The following is a 22569-nucleotide window of genomic DNA, read 5'->3' on the forward strand; positions in this document are numbered from 1 at the left end:
GAGGGAGTCTCTGTGGGCGTGGGACCCTCCTGGCCAGGTGTGGGATATAATCTCCTGGTGTACCATTTGCTAAGACCCTTGGTAAAGCACAGTATTAGGGTGGGAGTTACCTGATTTTCCAGGTGTTGTGTGTCTCAGTTTCCCTTTGCTAGGAAAAGGGATTCCCTTCCCCCTTGGGCTTCCCAGGTGAGGTGATGCCTTGCCCTGCTTCAGCTCTCACTGATCGGGCTGCACCAGCTGACCAGCACCGTTTGTCCAGCACTCCCAGTGAGATGAACCCAGTACCTCAGTTGAAAATGCAGAAATCACCCGTCTTCTGTGTCGCTCGCGCTGGGAGCTGGAGACTGGAGCTGTTCCTATTCGGCCATCTTGCTCGGGATCAGTTATAATGCTTTTAATTCTGCCTTTTGATACTTTAGTGATTGTATTAGTCAGTTCAGGCTGCTGTAACAAAATACCCCAGGCCACGTGGCTTAAACAACAGAAGTTTATTGTTTCACAGTTCTAGAGGCCAGAATTCCAAGATCAGTGTGCAAGCAGGGTTGGTTTCTGGTGAGGTCTTGCTGGTCAGGTTGCAGATGGCCACCTTCTTGCTGTGTCCTCACATGTCCTTTCCTCTGTGCACCTGCAGAGAAGAGAGAGAGATCTCTAGTGTCTCTTTCTCTACTAATAAGAATACCAGTCCAATCAGATTAGGGCCCTACACTTATGACTTCATTTAACTTTAATTACTTCTTTAAAGACTCTATCTGTGAATGCAGTCATATGGGGGTTAGAGCTCCAATATATGAATTTTGGGGGAAGGGGAGTCGGGCATGATTTAGTTCATAAAAGTGATATTTAGTTTTATTTTTAAATCTTTGTTCAAATACAATATGCAATAATAATTAAACATACACAGACCTCTAGAGAGGATTATGGCCCCAGGTCTAGCTATTGTCAGGGTCCGTATTCTTAGTGACTAGGACCACGTGTCTCAAAACTTTGCTAAAAATGCATATTTCTTAGCTTTCAGCCCAGGCTACTAAATCAGAATCTCAAGGGGTGGCATTTTTAAATAAGTATCACAGGAGATTCTTGGGTACACTGAAGCTTGAGGGCAACTGGACTCCCTTTCCCTTTAACTGTGACTAATTATTATTCCAGATCCTTTCTGTCTTTTATACCACGGGTTGGAAAACTTTTTTCTGTAAAGGGTCAGATTATCGTTTTAGACTTTCAGGGCCATATGGTCTCAACTATGCCATAGTAGCAAGAAAGCAACCATAGACAACAAATAAACAAATGGCATGTCTGTGTTCAATCAAATTTTATTTACAAAACAGGCAGGTGGTGCTGTGGGCCATTTAACCAGAGGTATAGTTTGTGGACTCCTGGCCTGGACAGTCTATTAATGCTACCTACTCAAGAGACAACCGTGTTGAGGTTGGTTTTACATTTTCTTGAGGTGAGAACAAGAGTTGATTCTCTGAGATTCAGATTTAGAACAGAGATTCACAGCCAAATCATCAATAAACAATTTTGAATGCAGATTTCTGTGCTCTCCTCTCATCTACTGAGTCAGAATCTCAAGAAACCAGGACTCAGGACATCCTTAGGCTCACCAATGACCCAGATGCACAGACAGTGGAAGGGATTCTGGAAGAGGATGCAGCATGACCATACTTACTTTGCTCCAGGTAAGCTGGAGTGTTGCTGCTACAACCATCAACTTCTCCTCCACATGGCAGACACTGCACCCATGGCCACTGCAGGCAGAATTTATTTTTTTGTTCAATGAAATCCAAGGAAATGGGAAAACTCACCTAAAGCTAGCCTGGACCTTAGCCTTTAGGGAAAATAGAGGCCACATGATCCTCCTTGGGAAACTTCGATGGCGCAGGAAACCAGACACAGTCCTGCTGAGCTACATGCAGGCCATTCCCACCATTCCCATCCCATTTCCTCAACCTCTGCGCCATCTCTTGAGGACAGGATTCTAAGAACCAAATGGGGAACTGAAATAAGTGTGTGCTTTAAAGTCAGATAAATGAGGGTTAAAATCATAGCTCTGCTATTTTTAAGCCAAGGGAACTCAATCAACGTAGAAAAGTTTACTTTCCCTGAACTTCAGTTTCTCTGTTTTCAAAGTGATAAAATCGGAATAGCAATAAATACCTCATAAAGTTGTTCTGAAGATTTAATGAAATAATGGAGCTGAAACTTGACCTATCACAGACGCTTGGTGTCAGCAGAGGCTGAATGGGCACAAGCATTATTTTTAGTAAACGTTTAAATTTAGAATAATTTTAGATTTATAGAAAAGTTGCAAAGATAGTACAGAATTCACCTATACCCTGAGCCCAATTTCGTCTATTGTTCACAGTTTACGTTAGTGTGGCACAAGTGACTCAATCAATGAACTAATATGGACACATCATTATTAACTAAAGTCCACACTTCGTTAAGGCTGCCTCGAGTGTCTTCGCTCTGTCCTATGCAGGGTCCCACATCACATTTAGTGATCTTATATCCTGAGCCTCTGGGAGACCCTGGCCATTTGTCAATCCTCTTGTTTTTCGTAATCTGGACAGCCTTGAGGAGTACTGGCCAGGAATTTTGTAGAATAAATGTCCTTCAATTTGAATTTGTTAAATGTTTTTCTCATGGTCAGACAGGGGTGGTGGGTAGTATTTTTTATTTGTCTTCTCTCTGTAGTTTCTATCCAATGTTATTCAGATTCTCAGGTGATGGGCCATCTGACCCAGAATAACAAGGCCAGGAGGGAGAAACCTATCATTATTATGGAATCAGGGCAGCCACAGGAAGGCATAAGTGCAATAGCACTACACTGAGCTTAGATTTGCAAACAAAAAATGTAGTTCTCACTTGTTACACATGTGCTTGTTATAAAGTTAATTCGGGATTTTGTCCCAGGAATGGGTGCAAAGTAACAGCTCTTGCTAATTCCTTAACCGTAGGTAATAAGTAGTAATAAAAAGTTCTCTTTGTTCATCACCACTGAGTTGCAAAATTTGCAGGCAGTTTACATCTCTGTGTCATAAAATTTAAACAACAAGCTACTCCTTCAAGGTCAGTTAGTGAGAACTTGAAAGATCTGAGTCAGGCCATCAATAAAATATGGCAAAATGAGATCCAGGTGGACAATCTGTCGTGTTCAAAAGTCTGAAATGAAATATGATCATCAAATGATACAGAAAATTTCAGCAGCTAAAATTCAGCTAGGTTACTTGAAAAAGTTGCCTGCACTGGATAGCATCTGTTATAGATGCCAGAGATGCAGTTGCTATTAAATTGTATAAAGTATCTTTTAAGTAAAACATCACATTTCTTTTCCACTATTATCAGGAACCAAGACATTTGCATATTATTGCAAAATGTATGCTGTCCAGAGGGTGTGTATGACAGACTTTGATGAAGCTAAAGCCAAGATCAAGGAAAACTAAATAGGAAAGATCCATTATTGACTCCCTTCAAGCACACACATAACTCCCATACGTGGGAATGGCAACTGCATGCGCATATCAAAAGCTGAGTATTTGCTCAAGCTCTTAAGACTGAAAAATACAGTTTCCTCATCTGTGAAGCAAGCAGGCAGCACTAAATGGTCTCCAGGGTCCCTTCCAGATTGAAAGTCCTAATGTCCTGTAATTCTACCATCCCAGCCTTTGATATAGAATACTCACTGAGAAATAAGCTCAAATCAGGCCTGACAGCCAAAATATAATGCAGAGAATCAGTCTTCCTACTCCTAATGCACTAACTGAATTAATGGTTTAATACATGGCTTGTCCTGACAAATTCCATTCTGTATCTGGTAGCAATACCAGCAGGGTAGGGGAAATCCTTGGAAAATGCAGCAGCAAGTGTCTATAATGATAATGCCTGTTGAGCACAGTTTACTGTGGGCTAAGTTTAAAATCAGCCCAGATTGTTAAGGAAAAATACACATCAGGAGATTTTCCAGGAGATTAGTTGGCTTTTTCCACACTTGAACTTTGGGAACTTGGAAGTCAGCCCAAGATCTCATAACTTGGCAACAAGGGGGTGGGGTGGGCGTGGGGGACGGGTTTGGAGAGTGTAGAGAGAGAGGTTTGGATTTACTCTACTTCCCTCTTTCTAACACTTTTCTGATATCCAACACAGTTCCTCTTCCTTTAATAAATCAGTAATACCAAAGTCAACAAACATGGGAAAGCTGACTAAACAGCAATTGGCTCTGGCCTGCTGTAGTTACTACAATGAAATGATGCCATTAACTGGCCCTGGCCCCATCCTGCTCAGCGCTGAGATTTCTAATCTTACACAGCTGTGCAGCTCCTGGGCGCCTACAGCCCAGAGAGTCTGACTCAGGCCTGAAAGATGCCTCATCTTCAACTCTGCAGATCACTGAAGAGGGTCACTTAGTTTGCTTGCCCTTGCTACTCACAATGTAGCCAGGCAACATCAGCACCAGTTGGGAGCACCTGGCAGACTCTTGGGCCCCACCCCACCCAGAACTACCAAATCTCAATCTGCATATTAACTCCGCAGGTGGCTCCTATGCACACTGAATTTTGGAAAGTGTTGTCCTAGACCTTCCCTTTGCTTTCCTCTTTGGGAGAGAGAACAATGTAGCAACTTTAGGTCTCCAAGGCTTCAGTTTTCTGAAAGGGCACCAGATTCTAAGCATCATAAGAAGTGGCATCCAGGCCAGGCATCGTGGCTTACGCCTGTAATCCCAGCACTTTGGGAGGCCAAGATGGGTCGATCACCTGAGGTCTGAAGTTCAGCCTGGCCAACATGATGAAACCCCGTCTCCACTAAAAATACAAAAATTAGCCAGGTGTGGTGGCATGCACCTATAGTCCCAGCTACTTGGGAGGCTGAGGCAGGACAATCGCTTGAACCCAGGAGGTAGAGGTTGCAGTGAGCCAAGATCTTGCCACTGCACTACAGCCTGGGTGACAGAGCAAGACTCCATCTCAAAAAAAAAAAAGAAGCTTCATTCAAAAAGAGAGTTGGAACTTTTTATGGTATTCTGCTCTGTGTGGCAGGTTAATTGAGACGGCCCTTTGTTGTTTGTTTGTTACCCATCCACAAACAGACACAGAATCAGCATTTGGGAGATGGGAGACCAGGGATGACTCCTTCCTCCTGGGAGAGCTGGAATTCCAGTCTGTGCTCCATGCACAGGTGCTCCTGGGAGCGATTCTGGGTCATCAGGCCAGAGAATCACACTGTCTGCTATCAGCATCCAACCTACTCGAGTCCTGACCCCACCCTGCCAGGAGAGTCCAGCAAGCCCTGACGGCCTGAGCACAGCCAGGCTGGACATTGGAGGCAGCCCTGGGAGATGGTATGTGGCCTGTTCTTGGAGAAGCTGGGTCTACCTCCTGGCTACCTCATTTAGATGTGGTTGCGTTTAATCACCATTTTTTGTCATTGTTGTTTCTTGAACAGATGAACCCCCATGCTTTCACAATGCCCCTTCTAACATATTTTTACCGTATTCTAAACCATTGCTACTTAAGAGTGCAATCCAAGGACGACAGGCCATTGGCATGCCTAGGAGCCCATCACCTCTGCAAGGCTCCTGCCCCACCTGCTCCCACTGAGTCTAAATGTGAATTTCAAAAGATCCTGCATGATTTGTGTGCACATTAAAGTGAGAAACATTGTTGTAAACAACTACTGCATACCATGAAAAGACTGTTGGAAATGTGCTCAAAAAAGAGCCCTCCTCATCCTCTCCCTAACTGTACCATAACACAGAGCTAGTGCTGAAAAGATAACAGCACATGGTGTGTCTGTGTGATTACTTGTTTCTCAAAATTTGTTATTTAGAGGAGTATTTCTTGCAGTGGGCTTCTTTTTGACTTTATTTTGACCCACTAGTTCAGTACTGGTCCCAGTTCCCAAAGAGTTTGGTTTTTATTGATGAGATGGGGTGGTGGATTACTGAATTAACTGATGTCCATCTGCAACTAAGTAACTGGGTGGGTTCAGAGCCCTTCCTCTCATGGACTGCTTAACTTCTGTCCTCTACATCGTTGCTGTCCTTTTATAATGCTTTTCCTCGCTTCCTAGGCATGGTTCCTGCATTACATCCATCCTCAACCCTTTCTCTTCTTGGCCTTACTCAGCTTAATTCCAGAATATGATTTATAAAATATCAGTCTAAATAACATACTAAACTTTATATGTAAAATGATAGTCTCTAGAAATATGTCCAAGTCAGGTGTTTCTATGACATTTCTGGAGCCAAAAGCAAAATACTAAACACAGTTAAAAAGGAAACCTCACTTCTTCCATTAGTAATACCCAAACAGTGACATATTCAATGCCTGCCAAATTCTGAAACCTGGAAAAATGCAGCATTGATGTGACTTACCACTAGAAACAATTAATAAGATTATAATGACTTACCAAGAGTTACCCTTTATGATTATGAATCTTTGTACATTGATGTCAGCGTTTCAACAATGTGACTTGTCTCTTGAGGACAGGAATCATAATTTAAAGTCATTCACCTTCCTAGTGCCAAGCAGTGCCCAGGATCCCATAGAATGATGGCTATGCTGGGAATGATGGTGCCAGTGATCACCAGGATGGAGATTTTGCCATTTTCAAGATGGGTTCAACCCTTTCAGGATGTAGATTTTATCTTGTAGTTATTCTGTTTTCCAGAAAGAATTAATTTTAGAAATAACTATAAGAATAGGAAGTCTAGCAAAAAGACTCTTGGGTCCTTCAAGAACGATTCCTCTGCTATAAAAAGGTTCTTCCCCTTTAGAAAGGAGAGCATGGGGCCAGGCACAGTGGCTCACACCTGTAATCCCAGCACTTTGGGAGGCTGAGGCGAGAGGATCACTTGAGGTTGGGAGTTCGAGACCAGCCTGGCCAACATGGTGAAACCCCTTCTCCAATAAAAATACAAAAATTAGGCGGGCATGTTGGTGTGCACCTGTAATCCCCACTACTCGGGAGGCTGAGGCAGGAGAATCACTTGAACCTGGGAGGTGGAGGTTGCAGTGAGCTGAGATCATGCCTCTGCACTCCAGCCTGGGTGACAGAGCAAGACTCTGTCTGAAAAAAAAAAAAAAGAAAAAGAAAGGAGAGCACTGGAGAACCCAAATTTTGGGTTTAATATAATTTCATCTACCATCATTTGAAAAAAGACTCCAGGTTCTCCAAAATGTAGCCAGGCATCAGCAGCATCAGCACCACCTGTGAGCACATTAGAAAGGCAGACCCTTGGAAAAACAGTTCTGCAACCTGCAGCAAATCCTGCTCTCTCCTTCTCCTTTAAAATGTCACGTTTCTCTATAGACATTAGTCATATGTATCTATTTGGAAAATGAATTTATACCTAGGGCAAGGAGGTTAGCTTCAAAGTAAAGCCAGGAAGAGAAGGGGTTGAGGATGGATGTAATGGAGAAACCATGCCTAGGCAGCGAGGAAAAGCATCATAAAAGGAGAGCAACAACGTACAGGAGAGAAGTTAAGCAGTCCATGAGAGGAAGGGCTCTGAACCCACCCAGTTACTTAGCTACAGATAGACATCAGTTAATTCCATGATCAACCACCCCCATCTCACGAATAAAAACCAAACTCTTTGGGAACTGGGACCAGTACTGAACTAGTGAGTCAAAATAAAGTCAATAGGTACCCATGCTTTCCCTTGCAGCTTCAATTCTAGCCACCACTCATACTTAACAATCAAAGTTTCATGAACTCACCTCTTTGAGCCTTTGTGTCTGATGCTAAGTCTGAAAAGAGTACCTTCTTCCTGCCTGACCCAACCTCCACTCATGCTCGAGGCCACTGCTTTCCACAGTGAGTTTTTGCTGATATTCACACCTGCAAGGCTCTCTTGTGGTAGCCTGTGTTCACTCCTGTTGGAACTTATAAAATTATCTCTTTACTTGTCCTCTTCCTATCTCAACTGTTATCTCCTGAAACATAGAAATAATTTTGTTTGGTTAATTTGTGCCTCACATATTGCTAGGATATGTTAGATACCCAATACATATGTATCTAATCAACTCATGAACACTCTATGATACTCATTGATTAGTATTCTTAAATACCACCAGGTTCTCAAAAAGTGGCTCTTGCATGAAAAGAAATTATTTTCTAAATTACTGTTTCATATTTGTCTTTACATCCATCACTTATTCCTCCTCTAAAGAAAAGGGGAAAGAAGCGTTGTTATAGCCACAGTTTCCTGTTCTCACTCATAAAATGGTCATTTTATGTTGCTGTTGGGATGTAGGTGGTTTGTGCAGGAACTTGGGGTGATAGCGGAAAGCCAGACACAATGACTTTTTGGTCCTTTCCAAACTCCAGAAGATGTCTTTAGACATTTATTTTTCTCCCTCTCTTTTCAAAATTAGGTGGGACCTTCTAGGTGCCACCACAATCCATCTCTACACTAATGATATTTATCTAGCTGCGGACATAAACTTTCAAACCTTCTCTTGACTCCTCACCCAGAAGATCTGCCAGGAAAGCTCAGAATGGAGCAGCAGGAGGGGTGGAGAAGCACACTTTGTGCTTAGAGAGTCTCTTTTCCTTCCCTCAAACTTCTACTGTCCCACTACTGTGTTTTTCTAATACTGTCTACTCTTCATTGTGGTTGAGAAGCTACTGAACAGGTGTTTCCTAAATTCTAGAACTAGTGCCTGATTAATGAGCAAATTATTACAAAACAGTATACAACCTCCAGACGAAAAGCTTAATTGCAGAGTATTATGTCAGGACCTTAGAATTCATAGCATGTAATATGTACCCTATTCTATTGCTGCTGTCTGACCACTTCCACAATTTCTGCAGAAATTAGATATTGTCTTTTTAAACTATAATTGTCTCAAAGGGAAAAAGAAAACTGTCATGACAGTGCAGTCCTTCCAAATAGAACTTCGTGATCAGTTAATTGACTTGGAGGCATCTTAAAGAAAAATTTGAGATCACCTAATCAAATCATCCATTTTATAAATAGGTAAAGTGAAGCCCACAGAGGCTTTGGGGATTGCCCAAAGGCCAAGACTTGAGTCTCACAACATTTAATCTAATCTGGCATTCATCTCAGTAGTAGATCTCAAAGTGTGCTCCACAGACCAGTAGCCTCAGTACAACCTCGGGACTTATTAGAAATGCAGACTCTCCACCCCATCCAGACCTATTGGATCAGGGCCTCTTGTGGTCAGGCCCAGCAATCTGTGTTTTCACTGGCTCTCTAGGGTGTTAAGATGCACCTTGGGTTTGAGAACCACTGCAGATGCACTACACACCATCCAAACGTTGCTCAAAAGTAATGGGCAAGTCTTCTGACTCCAAGATCGTGTTGACCAGGGAGTGGGGTGGAGAGAAATATTCTGATAGCCAAAGGAGAGGTGATCCAGTAAGAATAAAGATACAAAATAAGAAGGAAAAGTAGGCTCAGGACTCCAGTTGAAATGACTGTTGAAGTCGCAGCAAGATCCCTGCTTAGCCTTGGCTATGAAATAGTGACTTTTCCCTTTCAGAAAATACAACATGAGAGGATGGAGGAAGATAAAGAACCAGTTTCCCTTCCCAATCACTTCCTTAGCTCCAGAAAGTTTGCCTCCTAAGGAATTTAATCAGGAAATAAGATCCCAGTAGGATGTGGAGTAAGTTCTTTCTTCCACAAATCACCTGACAGTTTCCAAAGTCATTAATCAGCATTTTCAGTTCCACTCCTCCCATGTGTGGGGCTCAATCTATCCTTCCTTTACACAGTGGAGAGCATAGCTTTCTTCCTGCGGCCCAGTGTCGCCAGGCTTATGTCTTCATAGCTCATTTCCGAGGAGATAGGGGAATCTTACCTCATAGCTTTTGGCTTTCAAAGTGCATGAGAAAACCCTGGTGGGTCCAGCTTGGTTATTCTGCTACAGCATGGACTATGTTCCACAGACAGACAGAAGAGACACTATGATTAACCAGGTCTGCGTCACAGAACTATGCTCTAAGCAACAAAAAGGTCACTGAAATTAGGGATCCTTACCAGTGACCCATGAAAAAAATGAGTGGAAGGTTGGTGTTCCCAGTGGAAATAGTGGAGAGATGGCTGCTATGTCCCTTCTCCCAGTATTGGCCTTACGGAGCCTCAGAGCAATGATACATCCTGATGATGTATCATTGATAACTAATGATTATCTAGTTATCATGGATGATGATAAACTAACGTTTGTTATTAAATATTTTGCCATCACAGGACCCATTTATGTGGTTAACAGATTAGAGAAGGTGTGACACCGGGGGATTTGAGGGGGATGCAGTTCTTGGTGAAATTAAAACAGCAGATTATGGTAACCCAAAGTCCAAACACAGACATGACCCATGCTAATTCAGAACAGGGATTCAGGAACCAAAAGCCACACTATTCAATCTTGCTTCTATCTTACTCTATCAGGCTAAACCTTGAGATGACAGTAGAAAGAGTATTATCCCTTCCATAAATCTTACCAAGGAGAAAGCTAACACCCAGAGGACTTTACTAACACTATTAATAGTAACAGAGCTGCCCCAGATCCTAGTTCAATGCCCTTACAATGATATCAGATTGCTTTTACACAAGAAAAAAGAAAGATAATCAGGCTTTCAAGGTAAGATCATCCTGGATACTCATATACATTCTGATGATCACAGAAATAAGCAGAAAGGTGGTCAAATATCTGAATATTGTCATTTATACGATAGGGAACCAGAGGTGAACGTGTGTCATATACTATGCTTTCTTCCTCCAAGTGAATTTTCTAATTAGAGTTCAAGCATGGTTCAACTGGGGATGGAGGAACTAAAATATGGAACTTTTATGGATCTGCTCCTGTGTCCTATTTTATATCAAATTCTTGACCATTCTCATGAGTTTAGATCTGATTTATGATGACTTAGGAAATTGCATATAGATCCAACACTGCTGAAATAATGTGAGGTGAGGAAAGAGCCTGAATCCACTCCAGGAGGTCATTTAAAACCTGAGGGGGAAAAATAGATAAAACATGGAGGAGACCAGCAGCAAAATAAAACCCGGCAATGCTGTTCCTTATTGAGAAGCTAGGGAGTGGAGAAGCAGCAAGCTGCGCACAGTTGGAAAATTCAGGGAGTGCTCATTTCAGTGGCCAGTTTTTGAACATGTCAGTTTAATTATGATGCATCATAGTTGACAGCGATGCATATGGAACCAATTACAGCACATGTTAAAATCAATTATTGCATATTTCAGCTATCCTAAACACTGGAAAAAGCGTTCTATGCATTGCTGCAGATTTCAGCTCCACTAATCATTTTTACTATCATGGTTCAACAAGAAAAGGAAATATATATCTATATATGTGTGTGTGTGTGTGTGTGTGTGTGTATGTATATGTATAAAAGTATACATATACATATATATATCTATACTGAGAAAAACACGTTTCACAACCAACATCAAATGCAAAGCACAGAAACAGTAGCAATAGATAGAAAAGTTTCAAACGTTTGTTCTTACAGAAGTCTAATCTTCCATCCTGCCTTTTTGAAGAGAAATAACAAAAAATAAAATTCCTTGCTATCTCCCAAGCACTGTTTTGATCAATTTAATCCACCTTGGCCTCTTTACCAGCAGTGAGGTCCATTCTCAGCTGCTGTCTACTGGCTATTTTGGTCTAAAATGTTTGCCTTAACTGTTTACCCTCTTTCTGTGGCCTTTTCTCCCCCTTCAGATTTCTAACTCAAAAATTCTCCTTCAAAGTTCACAGCTTATTCATTTTCTGTTTACTTTTATATGCACCAACAAATAACTGGGTTATTGAAAAATGAAGGTGAGGAGGAGGAGGAGAAGGAAGGTGAAAAGAGTGAAGGTGGATGGCATTTGCCATTCCTCAGAGATTTGCACATTTGCTGGTTGTATTAAATCAGCAGCCTGTATGGTGTAGTGAGCTCCAAAATACGTTTCCTGTGAAGAAGGCTTATATTCTGAAAATTTGGATTTCTACTTCCTCTTCACCATGCATAACAAAAGTGAGCTGCAGAAAATCCATTGTGTCTGAACTGCACTGAAGGCTTGGGGACACACACTGGTGTCCCATGGTGATAATTTATCTACGCAAATCCTCCTGTCCTGAGATGAGGCAGAAACTCCAAGGTGACTGAGCATTCCAAAAAAAGCCACACGCCTCACAAAACTTGGCTCCAGGGAGCAGGTGGGTGTGGATCCCGGGAAAGGGATCAGTGGTGTCTGAGTCAAGAAGAACCCAGTGGTCCAAGCAAGAGCACAGAAAAACAGCCCATGTGGTTTAGTCAAGAGAGCGCCGGGCGGGATGTCGGGAATGCTGACTTCTCTGCTCAGCAGCTTGCCCAGCTGGGGCAAGGTACTCAATGCCTCATTGTCCTCCAGACTGTCACCTGGCAATGAGGGAAGTGTATCAAAGAGAGAGCGAGGCCTCTGAATTGCTTCAGGGCCCATAAAAGGAGGACTGCTCCATTTTAAAGTTTTTGAGGATCAGGGTGGGAACCACTTATGCTTGTTTGTTCTGTGACTAAACGATGGACCCCAACTTGTGCCAGCTGCCCGCCCTTCCTTCCTTCCTTCCTTCCTTCCTTCCTTCCTTCCTTCCTTCCTTCCTTCCTTCCTTCCTTCCTTCCCTCCTTCTTTCTTCCTCCCTTCCTTGCTCCCTTCCTTCCTTCCTTCCTTCCTTCCTTCCTTCCTTCCTTCCTCCCTCCCTCCCTCCCTCCCTCCTTCCTTCCTTCCTTCCTTCCTTCACTTAAGAAGTACTTATTTTGAACTAGCCCTAGAGATACCCATTCTCCTCTAGTGGAACTGATAGATTACCAGTGAAGACAAGTGCATCAATAACCACACAGACATTAAGGGAAGTAAAACAAGACCCAGGCCCCTGGGTTGTGTTTCAGATAAAGGGAGAATCTGCACTATACTGTACACATGCCTGTGATCTGCCACAAAGGGAGTATGGTGGGAAAGTGGAGGAGAAGGAATCCAACATTGCCCCTTCCCAAGAATTTGATGGGCTCTTAAGTCTGCATTGTGATTCAAGTGATTTAAAGGGTATCTTGTGTTCCATCCAATAAGTGGGGACCTAGGCTGTGTGAGCTGAATAGGAAAATCTGCTAGTGGCCATTTGTGAGTTGGAGGACAAAGTTCAGACATAGTTTGGGAGGAAGGAGTTTCATCGGTCAGGGTCCCAGAAGAATATGGAATTCACCCATATGGTTCAAATGTAGAAACACTGTCCAAGGGGCAGCAGACAGAATGTAGGCAGAGTGAACCAACAAGGGTTGGGAGGCCCCCAGAGACGAGCAGCAGCTTGGAGCGATTTGGAGCTATTACTGCCCTAGGAGACACTAGGAGCTAAGGAAGAGGGCTGCAGGCAGGAGTGCCCACCAGAAGGGAAGGGTGCAGCTGCTGCTGGAACTGTGATCCCAAGGCAGGGAGGGAGTGGAGAAAGAAATGCCCCATCTCTCTCTTCTGTTTGCTGATGGTCTTCGACAGAGCCCAGATGTGGCAGTCAAGCAGATCAGTTCCTCAGCAAAGAAAAACATAGGTTTATATGGCTGGAAGTGGCCAGAACAAGGGCTCCAGCAGCCCCAGAACATGCCGGTTGCCCAGGGTTCAGGGACTATTATCTCAATGTATGTGTAACTAAATCTGACACTCAAATTGGGATGCTCTAGAACATAATTCACCCCAGCAAAGGTGTGCAAGGAGAGTGCGAGACAGGAGCCAGCTCTAGATGAAGAGACCTAGGAGCAATGGTGTAGAGTATCATGTCCCCAGCATGCTTTGGGCAGGCTTGTGTGGTCAGGGAGGGAGGCTTGGGAGAGAACCTCAGAAAGGTTGAGAAAAGTCCTAGAAGGCTTTACTAAAGCATTTGTACTTGATTCTAAAGCAATGAAAACAAGCTTTTAAGATGAGCCCACTCACTTCACCTCTCTGTTCAGAAACACACAAGTGCTTTTGACCCCAATGGGTTCAATAACAAGCTTGTGAGTAGATGCAAGTGGCTTCTATAAGTCAAAGCTCATCAGAAAAGCCATCAGTAGTTTCATGTAGTTAAGAGCATGGGTTCTAGCCTTGGGTACACCACTTACCAGCTGTGTGACCTTGGGCAAGTTACAGACAGTTCCTCAGTTTCCTCATTTGTAAAATGGTGATAAAAATGGCACTGACTTCATTAGATTGCCTTGAGGAGTAAATGAGCTCATGTTGAAAAGATCTGAGAACAACAATTAGTATCCATCTTCATAGCAGCCACATATAATGCATAATAGTTACAAATTCAAGAGAGATATTCTTATTGTAACACTTACCAACTGACCAAGAACACTGAAAACATACCCCTGAAGAGCACCCATAAAGAGCTTTCAGCTATAAATAAGAATCAAGAAAATATTAGTGGTCCTAGGCTGCCAGCTCATCAAAATTGTCCCAGACCAGACCACAGAGCAGAACAGACATCTGAGGGTTTTTTGCATATACTCTCTTATGACAGAGAGAATGACCACATACAGTCTAATGCTGAATGTCCACACGTTGTGAATATTTCCAGACCTACAAAGCTTCCAGGTGGCATGTCACAGCATTCTAGAGGCAAGCTGTCAGTGTCACAACACAGAACTTTCCTGAAGGCATCTCAGAGCCAGAGGAGTAAACAGCAGAGACCAGCTCCCAGGTCATCTGCCTGTAACCCTCACTGTTGCTAAAACATTCCAACAAATTACTCTTACCATCCCATCTGATTCACTTGGTATAAGCAGAAAGTGCAGACACCCATGTGTGGTCTGAACCACATGACCCTTCAAATAAAAAATATAAAATATGTCATTGTATTTCCCCAATCCTCTGCAAAAGAAAATGCAATTTTTTTTCTCTTTTTCATTTTTCTGTTGACGTTCATAGCTCTACAGTTGACATTTGGTCTTCTAAAATGTCTTATATAGAGGTATCAGAGGTTTAGGCAACTGAAAAAGCGGAAGCATAAGGAAGGTGTTTCGTAGTTTATCAAACTGTGAGTACTGATACCTCATTAATTTTTAATGCTTCCTTCAACCAAGGCGAGGCAACGTTTTCCTCCGGCAATCTTAATGATGCAAGCCCTGCCACTCACACAGGTGTTAATGGCAAAGTAATTTTGAGGTTTCTGGATGAGACAAACATTCCACATTTGTAGAACAAACATTCAGGAGGGATCCAATGTCAATGTTTCCTACGGATTTTTATTTAATAGCTCTGCTGCCTGGCCTGCTGGGATGCTCTCAGGAAGGGACACTGTTGTCCAGTCAGTCCTCGCTGAATCACCCATGCCCACTATAGCTCAGACATGCTCACATTGTCCTCACTCCTCACCACACCCTGGAGAGGGCATCTTTCCTCCACGTGCTGTTCAAAAATCGACACAGCAGAAGAGGAGCCACAAGATACCAGGACCGACCCAGGAAGTCTCTGCAGCATTATTAAGGCAAGGGTGCTCCAGAACAGTTGTTCTTAAAATGCAATTCTGCAGTTCACCCAGGAACTTGTTAGAAATGCAAATTCTTAGGCTCTACCTCAGACCTTCTGAACCAGAAACACTGGCGATGGAACCTCCCTATCTGTGCATCAACAAGCCCCGCCCCAACACCCCGCAACAAGTGATCCGATGCCTACTGAGCCAACCAATCAAAAATTACACAAATACCAATGTGGTTTTGTGTAAGCAAGGTTAGTACATTATCTGCATGGCGAAACCCTACAAAACATAGGTCACATCTGTTGCTCAATCTAGAGAGAAGGTATCTAGGGTCCAAATGTCAGTAGAGGCTTCAGGACATTGAGGAACTGCCCTTGCCATTATGTGGAAAGAGAGAAAAGGTGAAGACTACCCCTGCTCCCTCACCCAGCAAAACTAAAATGCCCTAAAGGGTATAATTTAACAGAGCCATTTAATGATCAGAAAGGGGCTTCTTTTGTCGGTCAGAAGGAAGGAGGAAAAAGGAAGCAGCACATTCTGCAGTGAGGGAGAGAAAGCCCCTTTGGCAATCTGGTGCAAGCCCAGTTAGAGCATGGTTTTGGAGCCTCTGCACAGCAGGTCTGGGACCACAGTCTTTGGGATGATGTGACACTCCCTCAACAACCTGGCAGACCACAACGACAAGAAGGGTGGTGATGGATGATACTGGATCAATTACTTGGATTCCACCACTTAAGTAGGAGGAACTTAAATGAGAGCTAGAACACCAGCCACCATGCTATGCAGGAAAAGGAGCAGAAAAACAGCTTATGATTTTTGCTTCCTGGCTGGGAAGGGGTCTGCTATGCAAGCAATAAAGTGGTTTGACCTGCCTGTTTTGACACCATGTATGCAAAGCTTAGTCTGTCTTGAGGATTTTAGAACACTGTGCCTAGAATTTTATAGCCTCATGTTCTATCACAATTCCAAAAAGACATCTGCATGAAAACAAGAGGTTTGGAATCTATTTAACAGAGCTACAGTCCTGATGTGGAGAAGAAATAATATTCAGATGGCATCCTCTGTCTATCCATGGTGGCTCAATACCTGCCTTCAGCCTTCTAGGGACTTTTCCTTGCACTTCCTACTTAAACTCTTCCTTTAGCCAAGCCAGCTGCCCTCACTGTCACAGCCTCCAGTGTTCAACACTTCCTAACTCTATGCCTTGGCCTATCATGCCCTCTAGGCTGAGTGCTGCCTCAACTCCCTCTCTGGTTACTTGTTCCCAGGACTCTCTTACTCCTCTGCATCTTCACTGTTCAGTTTCCCTCTCTCTGACTTTTCCCTTCTTTTTATGTGTTCATGATGCTCTGCCCTGTGCTGTGCACTTGGACCGGCACAGGAAGTAACCCTCATGGAATCCGTGCAGGCGACCAGGTATACAGGTTTGGCCCTCAAAGCAGTCAATTTGTACATAACCAGTTATTTACATTTCAATTCCCAAATTTTACCAAGGCAAATTGCTGAAATTAAAGTAATATCTGTTTACAATGGCTTTAAAAAGGATTTTTTTTTCTTTCAAGTATTTGCCAGATTAGAAACACACAATCTATGTTTCAGAAAACTGAGGCACTACAGGTGTGGAAAGAGCCCAGCAATGCTTGCCACTCTCTTAGACTGAGAAGTAAGGTGGGCTCTTCCTGCAGAGGGTAGAAAAATGGGGTGGAGAAAAGGAAGGGTAACAATATTGAGTCCACCCATTCTATCCATCTGTATCAGTTCATTTTCACAGTGCTGATAAAGACATACCCAAAACTGGGAACAAAAAGAGCTTTAATTGGACTTACAGTTCCAGAGGGCTGTAGGCAGGAGGCAAAAGGCACTTCTTATGTGGCAGCGGCAAGAGAAAAATGAGGAAGAAACAAAAGCAGAAACCCCTGATAAATCCATAAGATCTCCTGAGACTTATTCACTATCACAAGAATAGCAAGGAAAAGACTGGCCCCCATGATTCAATTACCTTCCCCTGGGTCCCTCCCACAACATATGGGAATTCTAGGAGAAACAATTCAGGTTGAGATTTGTGTGAGGACACAGTCAAACCATATCACCATCCATCTATCCATTCATCCATCTATCTAATCATCCATTCATCTATCCATTCATCCATCCATCTATCCATCCATTCATCCACCATTCACTCATCTGTCATCCATCTATCCATCCATCCACCCACCCATTCATCCATTCATTCATCTATCCATCTACCTTTCCCTTCATTCATCAATCTATCTATAGATACATCCATCCATATATTTACATATTTCTATCTACATATTGTTATAAAATTATATTATTATATATTGTAAAATTATACTAATATACTATTATTAGGATATAGTTTCAATGGTTATAACAAAAAAAAAACCCTACCAATGATGACTTAAACAAGATAAGATTTCTTTCTCACTTGCTTAAATACATAGGCTTAGGCAATTCTGAACTGATGTGGTGGCTCAACAGCAACAAGGACTCAACTTCCTTAGTTTTCTCTTTGCTGTCCTCAGTGATTAGATTGCACCTCCTGGTCTCATGTGGCTACTTCAGCACCCACTGCCATGTGCAGAGCACAAGGGACAGAAGGAAAGATATGAGCATGACTGAGAGGGGATATCCACCATCGCCATTCACATACCTCTGACTGTAAGTTTAGCATGTGGCCACCAGCACTTAGAGGTTCCTCTGGACGAGGGACCACACTCAGTATACACTCAGATAAACTATTACTAAAGGAAGAAGGATGAAAGGGATATTGGATACCTGTATCTCTGCTGTACTGGCTATCCTGATTTAATAATGTAGAAATTCCTAAATTATAAAAGATATTCATAGTTATACAAAATTATTTTCCACAGAAAGCACTAACGTGTATGGGCTGTTTGCCATCGTGTGCCATCTGTCACTCCATCTTCCCATTGCCATTGTCATCTTGACTGGGCCCTACCACAGCACTCCATTTCTGGGTGGAGATTAAGTTCATAGACTGTTAAACTTTCCTTTATGTTTTTAAACTTATTTTATAGAGTGGGATTTATTACAAATGTCATGCAATTTTATTATAAAATAATTCAAAAATGCAAATAAGCAAACAGAAGGAGAGGAGAAGGAGAGCAAAAAAGAAGAAGGGAAAGAAAGAAAAACATTTTGTGATTCTATCCCACAGAGACCATGATTTGTAATTATTTGGTGTACATCACTTTATTTATTATTTTTCTACCAAAATAAAATTACAAAGTATATATGACCTTGGAACTTAGTCACCCCCTACTTAACACATACACTTAATAGTACAGTATAAATTTGGTTCTATCTGAATACAACAACATTTCTGCACAAAATTTGCTAGTATCTATTACAATATACCACTGTAAAGATGTTTTTAAATTAATCTAACTATTGTTGAAGATGAAAGTTTTACCACTGAAAACAATAAACAAATTCTGTGGAAATACAGAGCTAAAGCAATGGAAAAACTATGTTATCAGCATTTATGCTTTGAAATCTTAGATTCTTTGGGCAGTCAGTAAGCAAAAAGAGGAAAAGAGAACTGGAATCAGTGTTTTATCAGCAAGATCATATTTGCAAAACTATTTTATGAACAAGGGTAAGTGGAGAGATTCATTCCTTTCAAGAGAAAGAATTCTAGAATACATTCCATTACCAATATTCATCCCTATGTGAAGATGATCAAAAATATGTGCATTGAAAAAAAGAAAAAGAGGATAAAAGATTGTACTGATGTCCCAAACAGAACAGATTGCTCTATTGTAGCTGATGTTTTCCTCTTTCCCTATAATCAAGCATCAAAGGCCCTAACAGACAATGGCTAAGTTGTCCCAGATGGCAGCACACACATATGGGAAAAGAAGACCAGTGCATGACTGTGCTGATGGGGATAGGACACATTTCCTAAATGTCTATCCAGGAGGACAAGGCAGGCCTGGCCAGACCAAGGCTACAGACACATCGAAAGAATTGGAAACCTGACAGTTCACCAACTAAGCAAGCCTATTTGGGTGCCAGTCATGCAAGCAGCATGTGTAGGTTGCCTCTTGTCTGCAACAGCATCTCGTACTCATTAGCCCACTGGAGCCTCCTGCTTCCAGGGCAAATGTGAAATAAATTAAACCGACAGGGTCCTGCTTTGCAAGAATTTATGTCGTCTTTTTTTTTTTTTCATGGCCATATTGGGTCCCGAAAAGGGCCTCCTCCTCCAACCCTAGCCCCAGCTTGCATCCTGACCAGGTAACCTAACATTTATGAAATGCCTCATTCTCCACATTTAGCTGGAGAGACAAATCCTTGAAGACATTAGGGATATGTTTTGCTTAAAAGCAAATTCTGATATATAAGATATAAGCATGGGGTAACTTTTTATTCTACAAAATAATTCTGAACTTATAGAAGAATTTCTCAGACAATTCTCAGTGAGCTTTTTAATTAAGAGGCAATTCGCAAAACCATTCATACTCAACTTTTTTCTGAGAATTCATCTATTGTGTAAAGTTAAGTACAACCACATTGTTAGAGTAATCATAATTAGATCAGTTATTTCACACAATAAAAGCCACTAGTAACATTGTGTCTTATGGTTGACAAAGCACTTTCATAACTATGATCTTTCATAACTATGACCCTACAACAACCTCCAGTGAGGTAGTAATTACTATTCTCTCTGACACACTAATGAAGACAACTGAAGCTCAGAGAGGTTGAGTAACTTTTTAAGAATACACAGCTAGTGGATGGTAGAAATGGGGCCGGAATCCATTTCTTCTGACTTAACCATACTTTCCTTTCATTTCAACTCTTGTGGTATAGAACCAGGATGACCACGTGTCCCAATTTTCCTGGTATCACCCCTGTTTAAGCCTCTTCCCCAGAATAAATTTATTAAGAATGTTTTCTTTTATTCTCAAAAGTGACCGTGTTTGTATGATAAATGACAGAACAGTGTTTTATGTTCCATATTTTACAGGCTTTAAGATTTCTTGTGATGCCACACAGGGATGGAGAACAGGGAAAGAGGTATAAAGACCAAGTAGGCTCAAGAATCCCTAACTGCATTTCAACTGCAGTACTCATACCATTATCTGTTTTTATATATTTGTTCTGTTTTTAAACAAAATGGAAGATGGATACTACTCCTTTAAAAGCTTGTAAAGCCTTTTATCTATAAAAATAGTAGCAGATGTAAGACTATGGAATACACATCATTAGTACAATCTAACCACTACAGGTGGAAAATAATTTTCCAACATTGAGAGACTTACACATTCAACAAAACAAAGCATAGGCTATCATATCACTTAAGACTGGTGGTTGCTATTAACTGAAAATCCGATTCACTGATTTAATTGAAAAGTAAAGAGAAAAAATAATGACAGTATTGACTCACATAGCTAAAAAGTCTGGGACTAGATCCAGATGCTCCAAGCTGTCATTAGAAGTTGGTTTCTCCATGTTTCACATCTGCCTTACACTCTAATGAATCCATTCTCAAGATTTCTACTGCTCCCTGAGAGTGCAGGGTTTATATAGTGTCAGCAATCTCAGCAAAATGCTTCGTGTCTGCCTGATTCGCCTTCCTCTCTCCATTCAAAGCAATCAGGACAGCCAAGTGAAAGCAACGCTCAGATTAGCCCATAGGAATTGCCATCCACATTCTGCACCTGGAGGTGGGATCTGCCCAAAGTACATGTCAGGAGAGTAGAGGAAGGCAGATTACCCCAAGAAAGAAAGAGGGGAAATCATTACAAACCATTTAGATACTAAAAGGGGGAAAATGTATACTATACTGTACTATCACATACTACAAATAACTCCATGCTGGTAAACTAGATAACTTAGATAAAACAGGGTGGTGTTGCATTTTGGAGGTGAAGATTCCATCCTTCCTTTTGCACCCATATCCTAGATTCTTGAGGTAATCTGTCTTCCTCTACTCTCCTTATAAGTGAGAACATGTGGTAGTATTTGACTTTCTGTTATTTGATTTAAGATAATGATCTCTAGTTCCACCCATGTTGCTGCAAAAGACATGATTTCACTCTTTTTTATGGCTGAGTAGCATTCCATGGAATATATTTATATACTACCACATATTCTCACTTATAAATGGGGCCTAAAAAAAGGTGTACACTTGGACATAGAGTGTGGAATAATAAATATTGAATACTTGGAAGGGAGGAAGAGTAGGAAGAGGGTGAGGGATGAGAAATTACTTAAGGGGTACAAATGACACTGTTTGGCTCAGGCTTTACCATTATGCAAAATATCCATGTAACAAAACTGTGCTTGTACTCCCTAAATTTACACAAATAGAAAACAGGAAAAAAGAACTCGAAAGGAGAAAAATAGTCTACTATATTTACGTAGCTATTTCTGTTTATCTTCTTTTATTTTTGAAGTTCCAAGTTCCACTTCTTATCATTTCCCTTCTGTCTGAAGAATTTTTTAAGCAATTCTTTTAGCACAGATCTGATGGCAATAAACTCTCTTAGTTTTCCTTCATTTGACTATATCTTTGGTAATCCTTCATTCCTGAAGGAATTTTTTGTTGAATATAAAATCCTGGTTTGATAATACTTTTCTTTCAGCATTTGAAAACTTGTATCACTTCTTTCTGGTCTTCATGGTTTCTCAAGCATCCCAGTACTTAATGCATCATTTTTCCCTGGCTGTTTTCCAGGTTTTTCTTTGTCTTTTATATTTAGAACTTTAATTACAATGTATCTGGGCATTGATTTATTTGGGTTTATTATGTGTTGGGTTTGCTCAGCTTCTTCAATCTTTACATTTGTCTCTTTTACCAATGTGAAAAGTTTTCACTCATTGTTTTTTGAAATATTTTTCTACACCAGACTCTTTCTGCTGTCTTTTTTGACTCTGATGACATGAATATTAGACTTTTCATTATTGTCCCACAGCCCATGAGGTTCTCTTTTTTTTCTTCTCTCAAATTTTCTATGTCGTTCAGATTAGATAATCGTTTTTGTCTATCTTCAATTTTACCGACTTTTCTCTTTCTTCTCCTTACAGCTATTAAGCCTTTTTATTGAGTTTAGGTCTTCTT

General features: G+C 41.5%; 1 long non-coding RNA gene across 1 annotated transcript; it reads right to left on the bottom strand.

Annotated features, from left to right (window-relative positions):
• Nucleotides 1–469: 469 nt before the first annotated feature.
• LOC102131084 (uncharacterized) lies at nucleotides 470–21087 on the bottom strand. Its single transcript, XR_281315.3, has 4 exons — nucleotides 20893–21087; nucleotides 6409–6658; nucleotides 1670–1748; nucleotides 470–625 (listed from the first exon to the last, which is right to left on the bottom strand). It is a non-coding gene; the product is annotated as an uncharacterized lncRNA (long non-coding RNA).
• Between the last annotated feature and the right edge of the window lie 1482 nt (nucleotides 21088–22569).

Source organism: Macaca fascicularis, chromosome 10 (assembly GCF_037993035.2).
Source record: "Macaca fascicularis isolate 582-1 chromosome 10, T2T-MFA8v1.1".
NCBI lineage: Eukaryota > Metazoa > Chordata > Mammalia > Primates > Cercopithecidae > Macaca > Macaca fascicularis.